Below are 21,577 nucleotides of genomic sequence, written 5' to 3'. Positions count from 1 at the left end.
GCATGTAATATTCGCCATAAATGTGTCTGTGGGACATTGATACGTGCAGAAAGTCGCAGTGCGTTGTTAGTATGTCTACACTGCATCATTTCAACAATGTGAGGCTGTTACTGCACAGATTTTTGAGCTACACGATCAGAAGAAAAATGGGAAATTGGAAGATCAACTGTTTCAAGCAATGCTTTGAAAACTCTGGTAAACACTCCTCAGCAGGAGGACCACCACCATTGCAGAAACTGTAAACATACTCCCCATCTGCATACTATTCATTAGTGAAGATGTGTGACAATTTAGCTAGCAAGTGTACAAACTCAATTAACCGATTGTTTTCTCTGATACACTCCTACTCCCCCGCATTACTACACTCACAACCTACCATGGACAACTGTGCATTAAACGCCGAAAGACATCCAGAGCAAAAAGATTGAGAGCAACGAGGTCCGATGGGCTAGAATAGAACGTCTGAGAGATTGAGAGTGCAAGACGCATACGTCCCCGTCCCCGCAATAAAAACAAATGTGCATTAAATGTGTTATATCTCGGATACCGTCGGGGGTAGAGCATATGTCGCTATGAAGATTTTTGATTCACCTGAGAGTTTCTGCCGTATCCCTGATTATTGTCGATTCCTCGTAGAACACAGTGTAAACACTAGTTGGAGCAGTGGTGCGTAACTCCCCACTACTTCATCCACTTGACTGCTGGCGTGCAGCATAGCTCCAGTTATGCTGGCAACCTCTGTTGCAGGCCTCTGGAATTCTAAATAACCAAAATAGTTCGTGGTAAATTTCCGAATGTGTTTTAGCAAAAAAAAAAAAAAAAAGCACATTCCTCATATTATGTTAGTTTAAAAACTACATATCTGAAAAACGAAGCTTTTCTTTCATACTAAGCTCTCTTCGCACTACGCTGCGTGTCACCAGAATGTGGTTCTTAATACCCACTGAGCCATATTTTTTTTGCCCGGGGCAGCCGGCTGAACAGGGGCCGTGAAGCTTGCCAAGCATACCGAAACCCAAGCTGTCCTGCTTAATCACTGTGCTTCAGTACACGTGTACGCTCGTATCTCCGTTCCGCGCAGTTTGAGCTGCTTTAATGGTTGCGGCGGAGATCAAGATAGGGGGAGGCAGGACTTAAAAAAAAAAAGTAATCAGTCATTTGATGCGGCCCGCCACGAATTCTTGTCCTGTGCCAACCTTTTCATCTCAGAGTAGCACCTGCAAGCTACATCCTCAATTACTTGGTGGATGAAATGCAATCTTTGTCTTCCTCTACAGTTTTTGCCCTCTACAGCTCCCTCTAGTACCACGCTAGTCATTTCCTGAGGTGTTAATAGATGTCCTATCATCCTATCCCTTTTCCTTGTCAGTGTTTTCCACATATCCTTTCCTCTCCGATTCTGCGTAGAACCTCCTCATTCCTTACCTTATCATTCCACCTAATTTTCAACATTCGTCTGTAGCACCACATCTCCAATGCTTGAATTCTCTTTTGTTCCGGGTTTTTCACAGTCCATGCTGTGCTCCAAACGCATATTCTCGGAAATTTCTTCCTCAAATTAAGGCCTATGTTTGATACTAGTAGATTTATCTTGGCCAGGAATGCCCTTTTTGCCAATGCTGGTCTGCTTTTGATGTCCTCCTTGCTCCGTACGTCAATGGTTATTTTGCTGCCTAGGTAGTAGCATTCCTGAACTACTTCTACTTTGCGACCATAAATCCTGATGTTAAGTTCTTTGCTATTCTCGTTTCTTCTACATCTCATTACTTTCGTCTTTCTTCGATCTACTCTCAATCCATATTTTGTACTCATTAGACTGTTTATTCCATTCAGAAGATTCGTAATTCTTCTTCACTTTCACTCAGAATAGCAATGTCATCAGCGAATCGTATCATATATATCATTTGACTTTGAATTTTTGTTCTGCTCTTGAACCTTTTTTTTTTTTAATTTTCATCATTGCTTCTTCGATGTACAGATTGAACAGTAGGTGCGAAAGACTACATGCCTGTCTTACATACTTTTTAATCCGAGAACTTCGTTCTTGGTCTTGGTCTTCGCTCTTGGCTCTTATGCATGTTGTATGTTACTCTTCTCTCTCTCTAGCTTACCCCTATTTATCTGAGAATTTAGAACATCATGGATCATTTTACATTGTCGAACGCTTTTTCCAGGTCAACAAATCCTATGAACGTGTCTTAATTTTTCTTTAGTCTTGCTTCCATTGTCAACTTCAATGGAAAAATTGCTTTTCTGGTACCTTTATGTTTCTGCAGCCAAACTGATCGTCATCTATCACGTCCTGAATTTTCTCCTCCATTCTTCTGTAAATTGTTCTTGTCAGCAACTTGGATGCATGATATGATAAGCTGATTGTGCGATAATTCTAGCCTTTTTCAGCTCTATCAGGCTTCGGAATTGTGTGGATGATGTCTTTCCGAAAGTCAGATAGTATTTGCCAAACTTAGACATTCTACACAACAACGTGAATAGTCGTTTTGTTGCCCCATCCCCCAATGACTTAGAAATTCTGATGGAATGTTGTCTACACCTTATGCTAGAAGAAGAGTTTGTACACCACTGCTTGCTAGAGGGAAGGCTAATCTATAGTGGGGTAGCGACCAAATGACTCGTGGCCACAATATCAGCCATCACCCCCTTCAGGGTTGACTTTGAGTCACCATCTTCAAGTAGAAAAAGTTTGTTTTTAGCTCTGCGATCGAAAGGGTTATCATGTGGCGAGCATGGTTGATCCACATGCTTGTAGCGGGTAACACCACATTCAGCCATTATGACGTACGTCACGACCTCCAATTTACATGCTAGTGTCCCGAAGCACCACAACTTTTTTCCTTATACGCAACACTAAATACATTGTTTTATGGTCAGTATTGAATTTTCTTGTACTAATTCCATTTTCTCTTTGGCGTTGTTAGTTCATGTGTATCAAGTGCTGTTAGGGAAAGTTCAATGAAGCATTTTGGCTGCTCACTTTTCCTTATGCAGTGTGTGTCTGTAGGGTACTTGTAGGGTACTGGAAACAACGTTACCACGTAGTCTTCATTGTAATTAGAGCCTTCCCGTCTACTTAGTTTAGGCTGCATCTCCTTTAAATAGTGATAAGGCATATTGCACATCCCAGATGTATACCAATTCTTCGGGCGTTACTGCTTCATAGACAAGGCCACTTGGTTTCCATAAAATACACACATCAAAAAACGTTTTGCATCACCTCGGTTCCGAGAGTTCCGGAACCTGTACAGAAAATAAGAATAGAGATCAACATAAACATCATTTCCGCCGTTTTCACTGCTCATGAAACCAACACATTACATGTTGTACCACCACACAGCGAGACCTTCAGAAGTGGTGGTCCAGATTGCTATACATACCGGTACCTCTAATACCCAGTAGCACGTCCTCTTGCATTTGATGCATGCCTCTATTCGTCGTGGCATACTATACACTAGTTCATCAAGGCACTGTTGGTCCAGTTTATCCCACTTCTCAATTGCGATTCGGCATAGATCCCTCAGAAGGGTTTGTGGGTCACGTCGTCCATAAACAGCCCTTTTCAGTCAATCCCAGGCATATTCGGTAGGGTTCTTGTCTGTAAAACATGCTGGCCACTCTAGTCGAGCGATGACGTTATCCTGAAGGAAGCCATTCAAAAGATGTGCACGATGGGGCTGCGAATTGTCGTCCATGAAGATGAATGCCTCGCCAATATGTTGCAGATATGATTGCACTATTCATCAGAGGATGGCATTCACGTATCATGCAGCCGTTACAGCGCCTTCCATGACCACCAGTGGCGTACGTCGGCCCCACATAATGCCACCCCAAAACAGCAGGTACCTCCACCGTGCTGCACTCGCTGGACAGTGTGTCTAAGGCGTTCAGCCTGACGAGGTTGCCTCCAAAAATTCTCCGACGATTGTCTGGTTGAAGGCATATTCGACATTCATCGGTGAAGAGAACGTGATGTCAGTCCTGAGCGATCCATTCGGAATGTTGTTGGGCTCATCTATGCCGCACTGCATGGTTTCGTGGTTACAAAGATGGACCTCGCCATGGACGTCGGGAGTGAAGTTGCGCATCATGCAGCCTATTGCGCACAGTTTGAGTCATAACTCGACTTCCAGTGGCTGCACGAAAAGCATTACTCAACGGGGTGGCGCTTGTGTCAGGGTTACTCTGAGCCTCTGGGGCTTCGAATTGTCGTCCTTGAAGATGAATGCCTCGCCAATATGCTGCAGATATGGTTGCACTATTCATCGGAGGATGGCATTCTCGTATCATGCAACCGTTACAGCGCCTTCCATGACCACCAGCGGCGTAAGTCGGCCCCACATAACGGTCATCCGCTGCAGTAGCGAGGCGTGTCATCGGCAGTTCCTGTCTCCCTGTATCTCCTCCATGTCTGAACAACGTCGCTTTGGTTCACTCGGAGACGCCTGGACACTTCCCTTGCAGAGAGTCCTTTCTGGCACGAAGTAACAATGCGGACGCGATCGAGACGCGATATTGACCGTCTAGACATGGTTGAACTACAGACAACACGAGCCGTATACCTTCTTCCTGGTGGAATGACTGGAACTGATCGGCTGTCGGACTCCGTCCGTGTAATAGGCACTGATCATGCATAGTTGTTTACATCTGTGGGCTGGTTTAGTGACATCTCTGAACAAAGGGACTATCTCTGTGATACAGTATGCACAGTCAACGTCTATCCTCGGGAGTTCTGGGAACTTGATGCAAAACTTTTTATGTTATGTGTGTTACACTTTTGATAGTATTTAATCTTTTCCTGCTGCTTCTGATATTACTTTTGAGTAGGACTGTTATTATATTTTTTGATAAGGCATCGGTTCGAAAACACACTTCTGGGGGCGGGGTGTGGGGGGGGGGGGGGCAGAACAGAATATCGTTATGAAAGTTACGTGGTCTGTTTGTATCAACAATATGAAGTCACACAAGTATATATGGATTTCTTTACAGAAATATGAGGGATGGAGTTTATTTTTCTACCTGAGTGAGCCCCACTGCTCTGATTCAAAGTCTTCGATATGAAAGTAATGGGTTTGTCTACATTTCCCAGGTAATGTGATAACTTTGTCCAAATCCCTGTATCTGATGCATCAGCTGCAATTATTAATTGTTTCTTATGGTAGTATATTAATATGCATTTAAAATCTAATGGAGCACATTTTAGTTTATCAGAATCCATTTGGCAATACTTCGTCTAATTCCATTTTCCTCCTTTTGTTAACAACTTGTGTAGCAGTTCGGTAATCGCAACTTCCAGAGGAAAGAAATTTCCGTCAGGTCCTATGTGATCTAAGACCAATTGCAGCTGTTTCACATTTTTCGGTACCGGAAACTTTGCTATGGCGTGCTAGTGTTTTGTGGGAGGACATACACCTTCTCCGGATGATATATGCCCCAGATGCTCACTTCTTCGTGAAAGAAAGAATATTTTTCCTTATTAACACAGAGTCTTGCTTTTAGTAGTGCTTTAAACAATTTCCCTAAGTTTTCGAAGTGCCCTTCAGTTGTATTTCATAACGCTACTGTACCAGCTATGTAACGTACTGCACTCGCGTCCGTTTCGATTAACTGCTTGAGGTATCGTCTGATTTGACAGCGGTACAGAATTCATTCCTAAACGTAATGTTTTGTATTCGCAGAGGCCAAATAGTGTGTTAAATACTATTACTTACCGGTTTTCTTTGTCTTGTGGTAGTTAAAGGAAAGTGTCTTTCAAATCAGTGCGAGATTAGTATCTTCCTCTAGCTAGTTCAGCCATTTTCTCTTCTGCTCTCGAGATTGGGTATCTATCGCACATGGACCGTATATTCTCAGTTGATTTCAAGTCATCACACACGTGTATCTTCCAACTCGGTTTTTCTGCTGTTATACAGGTGTAGCCTGTTGACTGTTCTTAATGGGCTCACTTACGTTATTGCTTTCTAACCTATTTAATTCCTGTTCGGCATTCTCACGCATTGCTTCGGGTATTGGTGTAGCCTTGCGAAATTTTTGTGTTGCAGTAGACTTCAAGTTTATGTGGATCTTCCAATATTTCAAACATCCAGGTATTTCACTAAAAAATTCATTCTACTGCGTAGGTTGTTTTTCATATAGTTCTTTATCACCAGTTAGTTTTGTTTTGCTGTAGCGTGGACTGTAAACTAGAATTTTCCAAAGAGGCTGACTACTATTTTGTTTGTAACCATTTGAGACTGCGTCAATAGCAGTGTTGATTGTACGACTGTATTTATGTCCTTAGCATTGACTGCAGACTGTCCTTTCATTTTCATCGACCGAAGAGTATGGCCAACTAACGTATCTTTAAATTTGGTTAACCTGTCCTTTAATTTGGTTAACTTGTCCTTAAATTTGGTTAACGTATTCTTAAATTTGATTAGCGTAGGCAATATGATAAATTCATGTGTAACACTATTGATTACAGTTTTCAAAGAAACTTTATCTATGTAGAATTGTATCCTCTATTCCCATTTATTTTCATGGCTACAATTAATACTTTAACAGTTCTCGAAGTGCTGTGTATAACTTATTTGCAGTTTCATTTTCTTCATTATATGGATTATACTTAATATTTTCAGTTTGTTGATGTTGACATTCTTCTACATTATGCCCTTTTTCACAACAATTAAAACATGTATCTTCTTCGTACTTGTCGTTACCTTTCCTCTATTTAAAATTTCAGGAGCCATGAAATTCAGTTTTCAAAACTTAATTTTTCAACTTATTTACAGCCATTTTTGCTTGTTTTGTCTGCTCAAAGGCCAGAATTACCCTTAAACGCTGATGTAGTGTTGGTTTATTTAACCTAATTAAGTCTTTTCTCAAACTTGAACCAGAAGTATGTACTGTTTGCATGCCTCTCACTGTCATTTGCGCATATGACAGAGTGCACTCAATATTTTCACTTTTAAATTTACAATCTCTGGTTACACCCTGGAGCTCAGCAGTCCAGTCTTGGAGAGTGTCATATTGTTTCTTACGTGTTCTCTAAAATCAGTCACGTGTTGCTGCTACAGGGATTGTAGTTTCGAAGTGTTGTGAACGTGTTTTCTTTCGTCTCTGTAAAGCTTAAACTGTTGTGATCTTTGTCTGGAAACAGGTGTTGTACAATATTACAAATTTCTGCTCCAGCACTGTATAGAAAAAAGAATCTTTGCGTTACTACATCTGTTCTGGGTACTGTAAAACGCTGCATCTTCCAGGCGATGTAATTTATCCATTATTCTATTTTTCTGATGAAACAGATGGAGTGTCGGCAGCATTACCCTTACTTCCTCCAGTTCATATTCGTTTCCTCCCACATTTTTGAGTAGCTTTTCCTACGAGTTGCTGATAGACAGTAGCAGTTGCATGACTTGCATCGTTATGTCAAGTTACCGAGCGAGGTGGCGTGGACTCGCATTCGGGAGGACGACTGCGTCCGGCCATCCAGATTTAGGTCTGCCGTGATTTTCCGAACTCGCTCCAGGTAAACGCCGAGGTGGTCCCTTTCAAAGAGCACAGCCGATATCCTTCTGTATCCTTGAGACACTCCGAGCTTGTGCTCTGTCTGTAATGACCTTGATGTCGACGGGACGTTAAACCCAATCTTGCTTCTCTCCTTCTTTCCTTCAGACCTTATATCGTAGAAAAACATGCTTAGCGCTAGTTACTTTTTCTTCCTAGAAACTTACTTTATCTTCCTACAAACTACTGGTTAGAGAGTTTTACTTTTTGTGCACGCAGAGCATGAAAGTTTGAAATTAATTACACATATTTCAAATTTATTGCTATGCTTGATTTTCTGGATGCTGTGGTGTTCTAAGCCACTAAGTCCTTGAGCTCATTTTACAGAAATTTCTGACTGTACTGAGTCCAATGTCTTTGTCCGAATAACCACGTCCTCCCCGACAGCTGAGTGGTTGCAGCATTATGGTCCCGTGGTTAGCGTGAGCGGCTGCGGAACGAGCGGTCCTTGGTTCAGGCCTTCCCTCGAGTGAAAAGTTTTAGCCGGCACGGTACCTCAGCGTGTTCGGTCAGAGGGTTAGCAGCCCTCTGTAATAAAAAAACTGAGCCAATCGATCAACGACGAACTTAAACGGATGCCTTACGACGTCCGCCCCGAGCAGATGCAACGAAAAAAAAAAAAATAATAAAAAAAGGTGTCAGCGTGGCGGATTGCCGTCCTACGGGCCCGGGTTCGATTCCAGGCTGGGTCGGGGATTTTCCCCGCTAAGGGACTGGGTGTTCTGTTCTCTTCATTATCACTTGATCCCCATCCTGCGCGCAGGTCGCCTAATGTGGCGTCGAATGTAATAGGACCTGCACCAAGGCCGCCGGACCTGCCCCGCAAGGGGCCTCCCGGCCAATGACGCCAAACGCTCATGTCCATTTTTTCTTTTTACCAGAGAAACGAGACTATTGTAATTTCGCTTTGTCACCAATAGAATTGGCTACCGTGACGTGTACACTGCCAACACCCTACGAGATGTCGCTAATTTTTCTATGCGAGTTGTAGCCCCAGTATGAGGCATGCATAGACATAAATGTTAGAGTCACTGAGCAACTACAAATGTATATGTGCAAAACACTGATTTACTCAATTATGCAAGAACTCAACTCCGGTATGATCCGTGTGCTAATAGTCGTATCCTGCACCACTATCCCGTTCAGGGACTGTGTCCGCATCGGCGAATAGGACTACCTGCTTCCCGCTGTACACACTGCTCCGTGTGTCTTCACCTCACAGTTGTTTGTACACTCAAGAGTCAAAGAACCTGGTACAGCTGCCTAATATCGTGTAGGGCCCCGCCACCACGCAGACGTACTGCAACACGATGTGGTATGGACTCGAATAATGTCTGAGGTAATGCTGGAGGGAACAGATACCACGAATAGTGAAGAGCTGTTCATAAATCCGTAAGAGAACGTTGGGATCGAGATTTATTCTGTACAGCACGTTGCAAGGCATCCCAGATATGCTCGATGATGTTCATGTCTGGCGAGTTTCGTGGCCAGCGGAAGTGTTTAAACTCGGAAGAGTGTTCCTGGAGCCACTCTGTAGCAATTCTGGACGTGTAGGGTGTCGCAATGTCCTGCTGGAATTGCACAACTCTGCCGGAATGTACAATGGACATGAATGGATGCAGGTGATCAGACAGGATGCTTACGTACGAGTCACCTGTTAGAGTCGTAATTAGACGTATCAGGGCTCTCATATCACTCCAACTGCATACGCCCCACTCCATTACAGAGCCTTCACCAGTTTGGAAATTCCCCAGCTGACATGTGGGGTCCATGGATTCAGGAGGTTGTCTGCATACCCGTACACGTCCATCCGCTCGATGTAATTTGAATCGTCCGACCAGGCAACATGTTTTCAGTTATCAACAGTCCGATGTCGGTGTTGACGGGTCCATGAAGGCGTAAAGCCTTCTGTCGTGCAGTCATCAAGGTTACACGAGTAGGCCTTCGGCTCCGGAGCCCATATCGATGTCGTTTCGTTGAATGGTTCGCACGCTGATACTTCTTGATGACCCAGTACTGAAAGCTGCAGCCGTTTGCGGAAATGTTGCATTGTGTAACGTTAAATGATTCTCTTCAATCGTCCTTGGTCCCGTTCTTGCAGGACTTTGCCGGCCACACCGATATCGGAGATTTGATGTTTTACCGGATTCGTGATATTCACGGTACACGCGTGAAATGTTCGTACGGAAAAATCCCCATTTCATCGCTACCTCGGAGATGCTGTGCCCCATGCTGACTATAACAGCACGTTCAGACTCACTTAAATCTTGATAACCTGCCACTGTAGCAGCAGTAACCGAAATAAGGACTGCGCAAGGTACTTGTCTTGTATAGGCGTTGCCGACCGCAGTGCCGTATTCTGCCTGTTTCCGTATCTCTATATCTGAATGCGAGTGTGTATACCGTTTTCTTTGGCGCTTCAGTTTATATGTTAGCTGTGTCACTGCATGGAATATTGTACGTAGTTTTAGAGCGCTTTAGTTTATTCTCATAAACAACATGCATCTGATACTGTCGCTGACAGTTAAAACATTTAGTTGTTCTTTCATTGCAGAGTGTCAGTTTCACATCAGAATTGTGAATTGTGTGTAACTTGATAACGTCGTCGTAAGTCATGATTAGAGGTGGTCTTTGATTACGTAGAGACTGGGGTCGGCAGCACTCTGCGCTCGGACATAATCAACTTTCCGGCTGCGGCGGCGTAAGGAAATACATGTGTGTGTGTGTGTGTGTGTGTGTGTGTGTGTGTGTGTGTGTACGCCGATGCCTCCGATCATTGATGCTTCTGCTAGCAATTGTCTTTACTTGCGGTGGCGTCGTGAGATACCAATTTTTTCATAATACCTCGTCCTGCGGAAGACACCGCAATAGTCATAGCTGTATTTGTGAATAAAAACGTTACGAATGGATAACTCGCTATAAACGTGGTCGAGTATGTGCCTGCAAAGGAGAGTGTTTCGGTGTGCCATCCACTTGGGCAATTGACAGAAATGTAAGTACATTAGAGTGAGTGAGTCATAATGATAGTTGAGTTAGAACCGATGATACAGAACATTATGCACGGTTCAGTGTTTTCTGTGACCCATGAATCTCTAAACTGTCACATAGTTTGCACCCGTGGGTTTCGACGTCAACTCACAGATAAGCAAAAGGTCGAACATTTGGATCTGTAAAATTACATGTAAGCCGTTTTGAACGAAGAAGACTTCCTCAGACGTATAGCAACCGTTAATACAATGAGGGCCCATCAATGTGAAATTCAGGATAAGTGGCAAAAGATAGTGTGGAAACATTACTGCTGAACCACAGCGAAATACTTGAAAGCTCAGAAAAGTTGATAATTACAGCATCTTTACAGTCATGGTGTACTGCTTATTAAATTACGTTCCTACAGTAATTAGTGACAGCTACTTTGCGCTCTTACGAGCTCTGAAACCCAAAATGGAAACAAAGAGAAGGAAGAAAATCTCAAAAGTTGGATTTTGCTTCAGAAGAATACCCTCCTTCACACAGCTGAGAAAACATTTAACGCGTTCCAAATCCACAGTGGCGTCCTGATCAGTATGCAAGTGATTTTCGCATTTTTCCCGATGAAGGAGCACTTGCGTGATTCCAAGTTTTCGCCGGAGGGGAGGCGGGATAGTGCAGTGGATGGGCACGCAGTGCCAAAGAGCTGCTTCACCACGAGAGGGATCAGGTGCGCAACGATGTTACTTGCGGTGTGCAGTGTTGTTCTGTTAAGCCAAGGCACCTTTTTAAAGAAATTGCCTTTACCTTTGGACTTGACTCGTACGTACAGTGTTCTATCGTCTCTGTACTGCTAGAAGTAATTCAGTGGTGAAAGATGTGATACGTTGACTAATTGAGCAGTGTCACAGTAGTTGAGCTTTGTTGCATTTGTTGGGAACATTCCTCACGTCTTACTTTCATTTCCAGCATTTATTAAATCTACGGTTCCACGACCAATCTTGATCATTTCGTGCATTGAAAGAAGCTGCGCAACAGAGGAATAAGCGGAAAATATTATTATCCCAGCGTATTCTGTAAAACCAGCCGATAGCTTCACCGTCCAACCTGCAAGGTACCTTGAAGCCGCTAACACATACGAGATCCTTCCAGAATGGAACGCGGTTAATTTTTGACATTCACGCATCTAATTACTACCTAAAAATGACTCGGTGGTATCTCTGCGACGTTACTTCTGTGAATGATCAAATCCGTCTCATACATTTAATATTTCCGTCGTAACTCTACTGTGCACTCCCGTCTTCAAAGGAATCTGTTGTTTACACTTCTTTAAGACGCAAGTTCCTTTCGTGGTCGCCTGAACGAGAACGGCTGCAGTCTTCGCACGTAACTCTGCGCCGAGCATTTTTACCTCCCACTAAAATTTTATTTCCTTCCGTCAGAATGTGCCTTCCTGAGAGCTTGTGCACTGAGTTCCTTCTTCTGCATTTTATAAATATTACTCCAGCCATAATTAGGTCTCGTTGGACCCACAAACAGCGCAGACGTCGGTAAAGCAACTCCAAGTTCCTCTCTGGGAGTTTCCCAACTATCATTAGGAAATGAAGGGCTCGTAAAGTACATCCATTGTGGATATTTTCGACAAATGATTGTGTATTTATTTAATACAGAAAATTGCGAACAGTCACTTCTGAAATATTTTCTTTCCAGAAACAAGTTTTTAACCTTTTAAGGCTCATCTTCACATGGGTCATGCATAAGTTACATGAAACTTCCTGGCAGATTAAAACTGTGTGCCCGACCGAGACTCGAACTCGGGACATTTGCCTTTCGCGGGCAAGTGCTCTACCATCTGAGCTACCGAAGCACGACTCACGCCCGGTAGTCACAGCTTTACTTCTGCCAGTATCTCGTTCGCAGGAGAGCTTCTGTAAAGTTTGGAAGGTGGGAGTTGTGCTTCGGAAGCTCAGATGGTAGAGCACTTGCCAGCGAAAGGCAAAGGTCCCGAGTTCGAGTCTCAGTCGGGCACACAGTTTTAATCTGCCAGGCAGTTTCATATCAGCGCACCCTCCGCTGCAGAGCGAAAATCTCATTCCATAAGCTACATATTTATTTTTGAAGCGTGATGCTACGTAGCGAGAGGGCGGGCACAACAGACACCGTAAGGTTTATCTTTTTTCTCGTTAAGTTGTAACCGATCTAGAAATTTAAAATCTCAGGGCTTACAACCAGACTTTCCTCTTACCTGCCTGATTATGAATAATCTAAATAATGAATAATCTGAAAAGTATCCGAGTGGCCACTACGCTCAAAGGGGTAAGACATAATGGTCATGTAGTTAAAAGGATTAAATTAATTAAGAAAACCAATTCTAACTTTGATAAATGCACTGAAAGAGAAAAAAATCTTTTTACAGTGCAAATTATAAGCTGAGAATAAAAAATTTATTATATAACATGATTGTTGCTTTCAAGAGAACATTCGTTATTTCCACCGAGGGAAAGTAAAGTGATTCAAATAGGTTTTGGCACAATTTTTACACAAATAATCTGTTTCGTCCTCTCGAATAAGTGCACACTCTTCGTGGTCCCAAACACTTGCCCAGAACCGCAGTGTTGAAAATGTTTTCCAAAAATCAGCAGTCCACCCCTTTGCAGCTATTCTTGTCTCCTTATTAAAATTACGAGTAACATTATTCCTCTCGAACAGTTCAAATGATAAGTATCGCTGGTTCTCAAATGTCACGCTGAGAAATGTCTCCAAGAACAGGAGATGGTCGTAAACATCGTTTTCTTGTTTTTGAGGTAAAAATGATGGAAAGCCTCCAAACACCGTCTTGTTGGTAGTAGTACGTATATTTTTCTACAGGTCTCTTCTCTTAAACGTATACCTTAGAACTCGATAGTGGTTCCAGCAGTTTTGAAAGCTCCGCCACTCCACTTTCTCCATCATTTGCACTTATGAGTGTACTTCATCGCTGTATAAAAGAAATAAAATGTTTTTATACCTAGTAACAATAACTGTTCCCTCGGTCCAAACGCGTGGACATTCATTCACTTTCTTTCTCCGTAAACTGGCGTACTTTTTCGTTTGTAGACAGAATGTCCCTGAATGTGAGCTTTCTAGTTATTAGTTTCCAAATCAGGCCGCAGCACCATCGTGTGCTAGTTTGCAGCTGCTCGTACCCAGACAAGAATTACTTCTACAAATCGAAAAGATATGTAAACAATTATTGTGCTAAAGTAATAACCCGTGAATTTGAGCTTTTATCTTAACGTTCGCTAACTATTGTAAATATTGAGGATTAGTCCAGAACTGCATAAATTTTGCTCCTTACTATGCATTAACACATCTTCAGAAGGTCCTCTTACGTGGATATCAGGTTGTAATGGATATTTATTAACATCAATTTGGTCTTTGCTAATGAAATATTGAAATAATAGTTGTTTCTACACTCTACAGCAATGGGTGAAATATTAGCTGAGGAGCAATTAGAAAATTATTTAATAACAGCAATGCGGGATTATGCGATGGAGATGATGACTAATTCTCGTTTCTTAACGAAGATTGTTCTGCTGAGCTTGACGAAAATTATTGGTAAACAATAAGAACGTTAAGATGTCGTGCCAGTAGCTAGGCGAAGAGGGCGTCGTTGTACTGTCACTTATTCCGACAGTGAAGATGTAATGAGGCAGAAAAAGAAATAAAAAGCCAAGAAAAGCTGTGTTGCAACCAGTTTGAGAAGCTACGTTTTAAAATGTTGGACAGCCACCAAAATTTGTAGAGGAACGGAATGCTTCAAAATGCAGGAAACCTGGCTGCAGTTCCAAGAGACGTGTGCGTCGAATGTGGAGTGTAGAGTATTTATGTATTGTCAAAAATAAATGTTTTGAAGCTTACCATAAAACGCACGGTCAGAGGAAGAGCGAGAAGTAACAGGGCAAAATTAGAAGATGAAGGCGAAGAAATACAACAGAAATAGAAAGGGATGACAAAAGGATGAGTTGAAACTTCCTGGCAGATTCAAACTGTTTGCCGGACCGAGTCTCAAACTCGGGACCTTTGCCTTCAGCGGGCAAGTCCTCTTGGTATAGCAGTTTCCCGCGAAAGGCAAAGGTCCCGAGTCCGAGTCTCGGTCCGGCACACAGTTTTAATCTGCCAGGAAGTTTCATATCAGCGCACACTCCGCTGCAGAGTGAAACTCTCATTCCGGAAACATCCCCTAGGCTGTGGCTCAGCCACGTCTCCGCAATATCCTTTCTTTCAGGAGTGCTAGTTCTGCAAGGTTCCCAGGAGAGTCTGTTAAGTTTGGAAGGTAGGAGATGATGTACTGGCAGAAGTAAAGCTGTGAGGACGCGGCGTGAGACGTGCTTGGGTAGCTCAGGTGGTAGAGCACTTGCCCGCGAAAGGCAAAGGTCCCGAGTTCGAGTCTCGGTCCGGCACACAGTTTTAATCTGGCAGGAAGTTTCAAAAGTTTAATTTACTTGCTATAGCGAATTATTACTTGCCATAAATTGTTGTATGACTATTTTTTTTGCTTTTGTGAAGTTGTTTTAGAGTATGAAGAAAAACCGTTGTTGGAAATGACATATTTCAAAAAATATTTCACATTTGGAATCCTGTTTTCTATGTGCATTTGCGTATTTAGTTGATTTATTGTTTCAAAAAATGAAAAACATTACTTTATTGAAGAAAGCGGAAAGAAAATATAAAACAGAGGCTACAACGTTTACACGGTAAGACAGACTTGAGGTACAAAAATGTTGATCTCCATGTATGTCTCAGTGATTAATCAACTCATATTTTACTTGCACATTTGTCACGCTTTTTTATCACTTTGCTGGAAAAGACGAGAAGAAAAATTTCCTGCGAATATTTTTATCTCTGGAGAGAAGAAGTTAATATTATTAGTTAATTATTATACTTACTCCGAACGCCAAAGAAACTGCGTATCCAAATACGGAGATGTGTAAATAGGCAGAACGCGGAGCTGCGGTTGGCAACGCCTATATAAGATAACAAGTGTCTGGCGCAGTTGTTAGATCGGTTGCTGCTGCTGCTACAATGGCAGGTTATCAAGATTTAAGCAAGTTTAATCGTGGTGTTATAGTCGGCGCACGAGCGATACGACACGGCATGTCCGAGGTAGCGATGAAGTGGGGATTTTCGCGTACAACCATTTCACGAGTGTACCGTGAATATCAGGAATCCGGTAAAACAACGAATCTCCGACATCGCTGCGGCCGGAAATAGAGGTTGCAAGAACAGGACCAACAACGACTGAAGAAAAACCGATCAGCATGACAGAAGCGCAACCCTTCCGCAAATTGCTGCAGATTTCACTGCTGGGCCATCAACAAGTGTCAGCGTGCGAACCATTCAACGAAACACCATCGATATGGGCTTTAGGAGCCAAAGTACCTCTCGTGTGTACCCCTGGTGACTGCACTACACAAAGCCGCGCGGGATTAGCCGAGCGGTCTTAGGCGCTGCAGTCATGGACTGTGCGGCTGGTCCCGATAGAGGTTCGAGTCCCCCCTCTGGCATGGGTGTGTGTGTTTGTCCTTAGGATAATTTAGGTTAAGTAGTGTGTAAGCTTGGAGACTGATGACCTTAGCAGTTAAGTCCCATAAGATTTCACACACATTTGAACATTTTTTTTGCACGACACAAAGCTTTACATCTCGCCTGGGCCCATCAACACTAACATTGGCCTGTTGATGATGAGAAACATGTTGTCTGGTCGGACGAGTCTAGTTTCAAATTGGTTCAAATGGCTCTGAGTACTATGGGACTTAACTTCTGAGGTCATCAGTCCCCTAGAACTTAGAACTACTTAAACCTAACTAACCTAAGGACAGCACACAACACCCAGCCATCACGAGGCAGAGAAAATCCCTGACCCCGCCGGGAATCGAACCCGGGAACCCGGGAGTGGGAAGCGAGAACGCTACCGCACGACCACGAGATGCGGGCTTGTTTCAAATTGTATCGAGTATATGGACGTGTACGGGTATGAAGATAACCTCATGAATCCATGGATCCTCCATGTCAGCAGGAGATTGTTCAAGCTAGTGGAGGCTTTTTAATGGTGCGGATGTAGTGATTTTTCGATACCTTGCAAGACATTTTGAACGTGCCACATGTCGCCACCGTCGAGGTTCCGCGACAGCTGACAGTCACTCAAATTCCCGATGACCCGATACAGCGGCGGACGTGTTGAAGGATGAAACCTTTAACCACCTAATCACCATGAACGAGTGCTGGATGATACTTACGATTCCGAGACAACGATGACAGAGAAGCAAAGCAAGTATTGGGATTACGTGGATTCACCACCGACGAAAACCGCTGTGGCGTGCTGTTAAGAAACGATGTTCGTAAGGAGCAAATTATCACAGAAACCTCCTGATGAGATTACGAAAGGCTTTTGAAAGAAAATTAGCGACACTTTGTTTACAACGCCAAGGATTATTCTGCACAGGACAGTCACACACACTGCTTCGTCCAGTTATAAAATTTATCCTAATCCCCCGTGTGCTCGTGATATGGGGCGCAGTAACTCCGGCAAAGGTTCCACCGCTACCGTAAGCTATCGCAGAGTATCACAGGTAGTCGTAGACAACGGCAGTTTTACTGGTACCTTTGGTCAGTTAAGATCATAACGGTGTCACTTGTACGTGAGGAGTGTTGCATACGTATTGGGAGCTACCACATTTCGATCCCTTTATTAGCGTATGCCTTCAGTGTCTTACTACAGTGAAAAGCCAAAGAAACTGGTACACTTGCCTAATATAATGTAGGGCCCCCGCGAGCGTGGACGTGACTAATGTCTGACGTTGTGTAAGTAGGCTGTTTAGGTTTTTATATTGGTAACGCCACGTAGCGCTCTGTATGAAAATCACTGGCTGTGCTGTCTGCAGTCTGTGGCTGGTTTGCATTGTTGTTGCCTATTGTAGTGTTGGGCAGTTGGTTGTTAACAGGGCGTAGCGCTGGCATTTGGAGGTGAGCCGCCAGCAGCGGTGGATGTGGGGAAGTGAGATGGCGGATTTTTGAGAATGGATAATCTGGAGGTGTGTCCATCAGAAACAGTAGACTTGTAAGAATGGATGTCATGAACTGCTATATATATTATGACTTTTGAACACTATTAAGGTAAATAAATTGTTCGTTCTCTATCAACTATCAGTAGTTTGAATCTTTTATTTAGCTGGCAGTAGTGGCGCTCGCTATATTGCAGTAGTTCGAGTAACGAAGATTTTTTGTGAGGTAAGTGATTTGTGGAACGTATAGGTTAATGTTAGTCAGGGCCATTCTTTTGTAGGGATTATTGAACGTCAGATTGCGTTGCGCCAAAAATATTGTGTGTCAGTTTAAGCACAGTCTTGTACAATTTTTCTAAGGGGACGTTTCAGTAGTGGTGGAGGGAACTGACACCATGAACCCTGCAGGGATTACCAGCAATCCGTAAGAGTACGAGGGGGTGGAAATCTCTTCTGAACAGCACGGTGCAAGGCATCCTAGACACGCTCAATAATGTTCATGTCTGGGGAATCTGGTGGGGAGCGGAAGATTTTAAACTCAGAAGTGTGTTCCTGGAGCCACTCTGTAGGAATAATGGACGTGTGGGATGTCGCATTGTCCTGCTGGAATTTCCCAAGTCCGTCGGAATGCACAATGGAATCAATGGATGGAGGTGATCATGCAGAATGCTTACGTACGTGTCACCTATCAGAGTTGTATCACATATCACTCCAACTGCACACGCTCCACACTATTACAAAGCCCTCCACCAACTTGAACAATCTCCATGGATTCATGAGGTTGTCTCCATACTCGTACACGTCCATCCGCTCGATACAATTTGAAACGAGACTCGTCCGACCAGGCAACATGTTTCTACTCATCAACGATCCAATGTCCACGGGCCCAGGTGAGGCGTAAAGCTTCGTGTCGTGCAATCATCAAGGGTGTAACCCTGTCGATCGATCAGAATTGGCTGGTTCAAATGGCTCTGAGCACTATGGGACTTAACATCTGAGGTCATCAGTCCCCTAGAACGTAGAACTACTTAAACCGAACTAACCTAAGTACGTCACACACATCCATGCCCGAGGTAGGATTCGAGCCAGCGATCGTAGCAGTCGCGCGGTTCCGGACTGAAGCGCCTACATCCGCTCGGCCACCGTCAATCTGAATTGCAGTAGTTAGATTTCTGTTGCGCGCTTTCCCCTGAGATACAAATAACGACTAAAATTTCATTTAATATTTATAGAGCTTCAGACGCGCTGCAAGTAGGCAAGATTAAGAACTATAATTGCTCAACAGGGACTGCAAGGCTACGGGAATTTCCTGTTACAGGGCAAAGTTCGAGCCGATTTTTTGCATAGTCAATAAACAGCGCGAGCACCTTTTACAAGTTCGGTCCAAGTTGAGATTTCATCAGACAACACAAACTTCTTTCCGGCTGCAGTTAAAAATGAACACGTGAAGCACTACAAGTCTCTGGATAGAGACAACCCCGTCGTACTGCTAGTTGAAGTCCGGCCAGAGCTCAACATAGAAAAAGGTCGCGGTGTGAGTCGTGAATAAGAGGGCACCCGGCGCGAGTGTTGTTGTAGGCGTGTAGGCTGAGTGCGACACTGGCTTGTCGCCGCTGCGCGGGCAGCTTCACCCATTCCGGAGGCCAAGGATCGCGCCGCGTGGCGTCACCTGGTGGAGTAGGGGGAGGCTCGAGCCCGCCCTGGTGTACTCACAGCCTCTGCGCGTATGTGGCGCCGCCGGTTGTGGGAGTCTCGCTATGTGAGTCACTGGCTACAGCAAAGGGCGAAATACGTTTGACTTTACTACGGTTCTGTCTCTCTGCGAGAAATGAACCGTCGTCGAGAAGAAAAATTACCTCCTGGAAGAGAACAGAAAGCAAGTGATACTAAATACCGTGTGTGTTACGTGTAATTTTGTAAATGTGTTGCCAGTTTCCCAGGTGTAATGCTTATGTAACGTTGTGAGCATTTGAATGTGACAGGAAGCATGTTTTCTTTTAAATACAGTAAACATCTGTTTCCGATAAACACAAGTGTAGTTTGGTGTATCCGTGATTTTCTGTTATCCGTGAAGTCTCGGGTCTTGTTTAAGGTGGATAATAGCGAACTTCCTGTACATCTCCATTTTCATTGTAGGCACACTAATTATTCTGAGCAAGTCGAGGCAGTGAAATAAGTCGGAAACTCGAGGAATGTGCGCTGCATTCTAACACTACCATCAGCTGTTACCAACTGAAATCGTGACTAATATGACCAGCTCACGGTTTTACAGTCGTCCAGGGCCCAACAGATGCGTTCACGAGACCAGGAGAGGCACTGCAGGCGATGTCTTGGTGTTAACAAAGTCACTTGCGTCGGTCGTCTGCTGCCATAGCCCGTTAGCTCCGAATTTCATCGCACTGTTGTAGCGGATACGTTCGTCGTACCTCTCACTTTGATTTCTGATGTTATTTCACGTAGTTTTGCTTGTCCATTAGCACCAACAACTCTACAGAAACACCGCTGCTCTAGGTCGTTTATTTGAAATTGAAGCTTGTGGTAGGTTCCTATGGGACCGAACTGCTGAGGTCATCGGTCCCTTGGCCTACACACTACTTAATCTAACTTAAACTAACTTACGCTAAGGAAAACACACATACAACACTCATGCCCGAGGATGGACTCGAACGTCCGACGTGTGAGCCGCGCAAACCGTGGCAAGGCGCCACAGACCGTGCGGCTGCCCCGCGAGGCTTAGGTCGTTTAATGAAGGTCATCGGACACCGCGCTGTCCGCGGGGTCAGGCAATAACTGAAATTTGGTATTCTCGGCACACTCTTGAAACTATGGATCTCGGATACTGAATTCGCTAACGATTTCCAGAATGGAATGTTCCATGCGTCTAGCTTCAACTCAGAGTCTGTTAATTTCACTCGTGCAGCCATAATCGCGTCGGAAACGTTTTTACTTGATTCACCTGAGTCCAGTGACAGCTCCGTCATCACACTGCCCTCTTATACCTTGTGTACGCGATCCTACCGCCATTTGTGTATGTGCATATCGCTAATCCACGATTTCCGTCACCTCAGTCTATTACATAGGAATTAAAAGATCGTCTCCCAAGCAGGCAACATTCAGATACAGTTTCCTTATATAGAGAATGTAGATGGCGCTACTCAATCGACTTTGCGCTGTTGTGCTGAAATACTAATCATTTATGTATTCAAGCATAGCAGTGTTATGTTATGCTTTAGGCTGCAATAAGGTTCAAATGGCTCTGAGCACTATGGGACTTAACTGCTGAGGTCATCAGTCCCCTAAAACTTAAAACTACTTAAACCTAACTAACCTAAGGACATCACACACATCCATGCCTGAGGCGGGATTCGAACCTGCGACCGTAGCGCTCGCGCGGTTCCAGACTGTTGCGCCTAGAACCGCTCGGCAACTCCAGCCGGCCTGCAATATGGAAATGGGAATGGTAGTCGCGGTAAGAAATGAAATACAGCTTCGGAGATACTTCTTTACCTCAAAAAAAAAAAAAAATCATGTGAACGTTTAGAAAAGCAATTAATGACACTAAAACAAGAAAAGAAAAAAACGGAGATCTCAGAGGGATATATAGCGAGGTACTGGCCCGTTGTACCGGTATGTACATACCTTTATACATACATACATACAGGGTGATTCTTAATAACGTTTAAAAGCCCCAGAACGACGTAGATGATGCTGAGACGAGTCGGGAAATACCCGAAAAGTGGACTACAGGTGTTGGACACATAACGCCACCAGATGTCGTAGCTGGCTGGCCACACGTGCAGCAGCTGAGCTTACTAGTCAGTCGCACCTGATCGTCCCAGCTCAGGGCAAGTGTTTTTAACGTCGTCGTAGCTCAGGGCCCACTTGCACGAGCCTCGTGTTTCCGGTCTTGCGTTTGGTAGGAAGTTCTCCTTCATTGAGTTAGGCGATTATGTGTTTACGTATTCATTATTTTATTTATGCGGTCCCCACTGGTTCATTGTTAAGCACAG

This window comes from Schistocerca americana, chromosome 7 (assembly GCF_021461395.2).
Source record: "Schistocerca americana isolate TAMUIC-IGC-003095 chromosome 7, iqSchAmer2.1, whole genome shotgun sequence".
Lineage (NCBI taxonomy): Eukaryota > Metazoa > Arthropoda > Insecta > Orthoptera > Acrididae > Schistocerca > Schistocerca americana.
The sequence above is the reverse complement of the archived record's forward strand: the minus strand, read 5'-3'. Positions refer to the sequence as shown.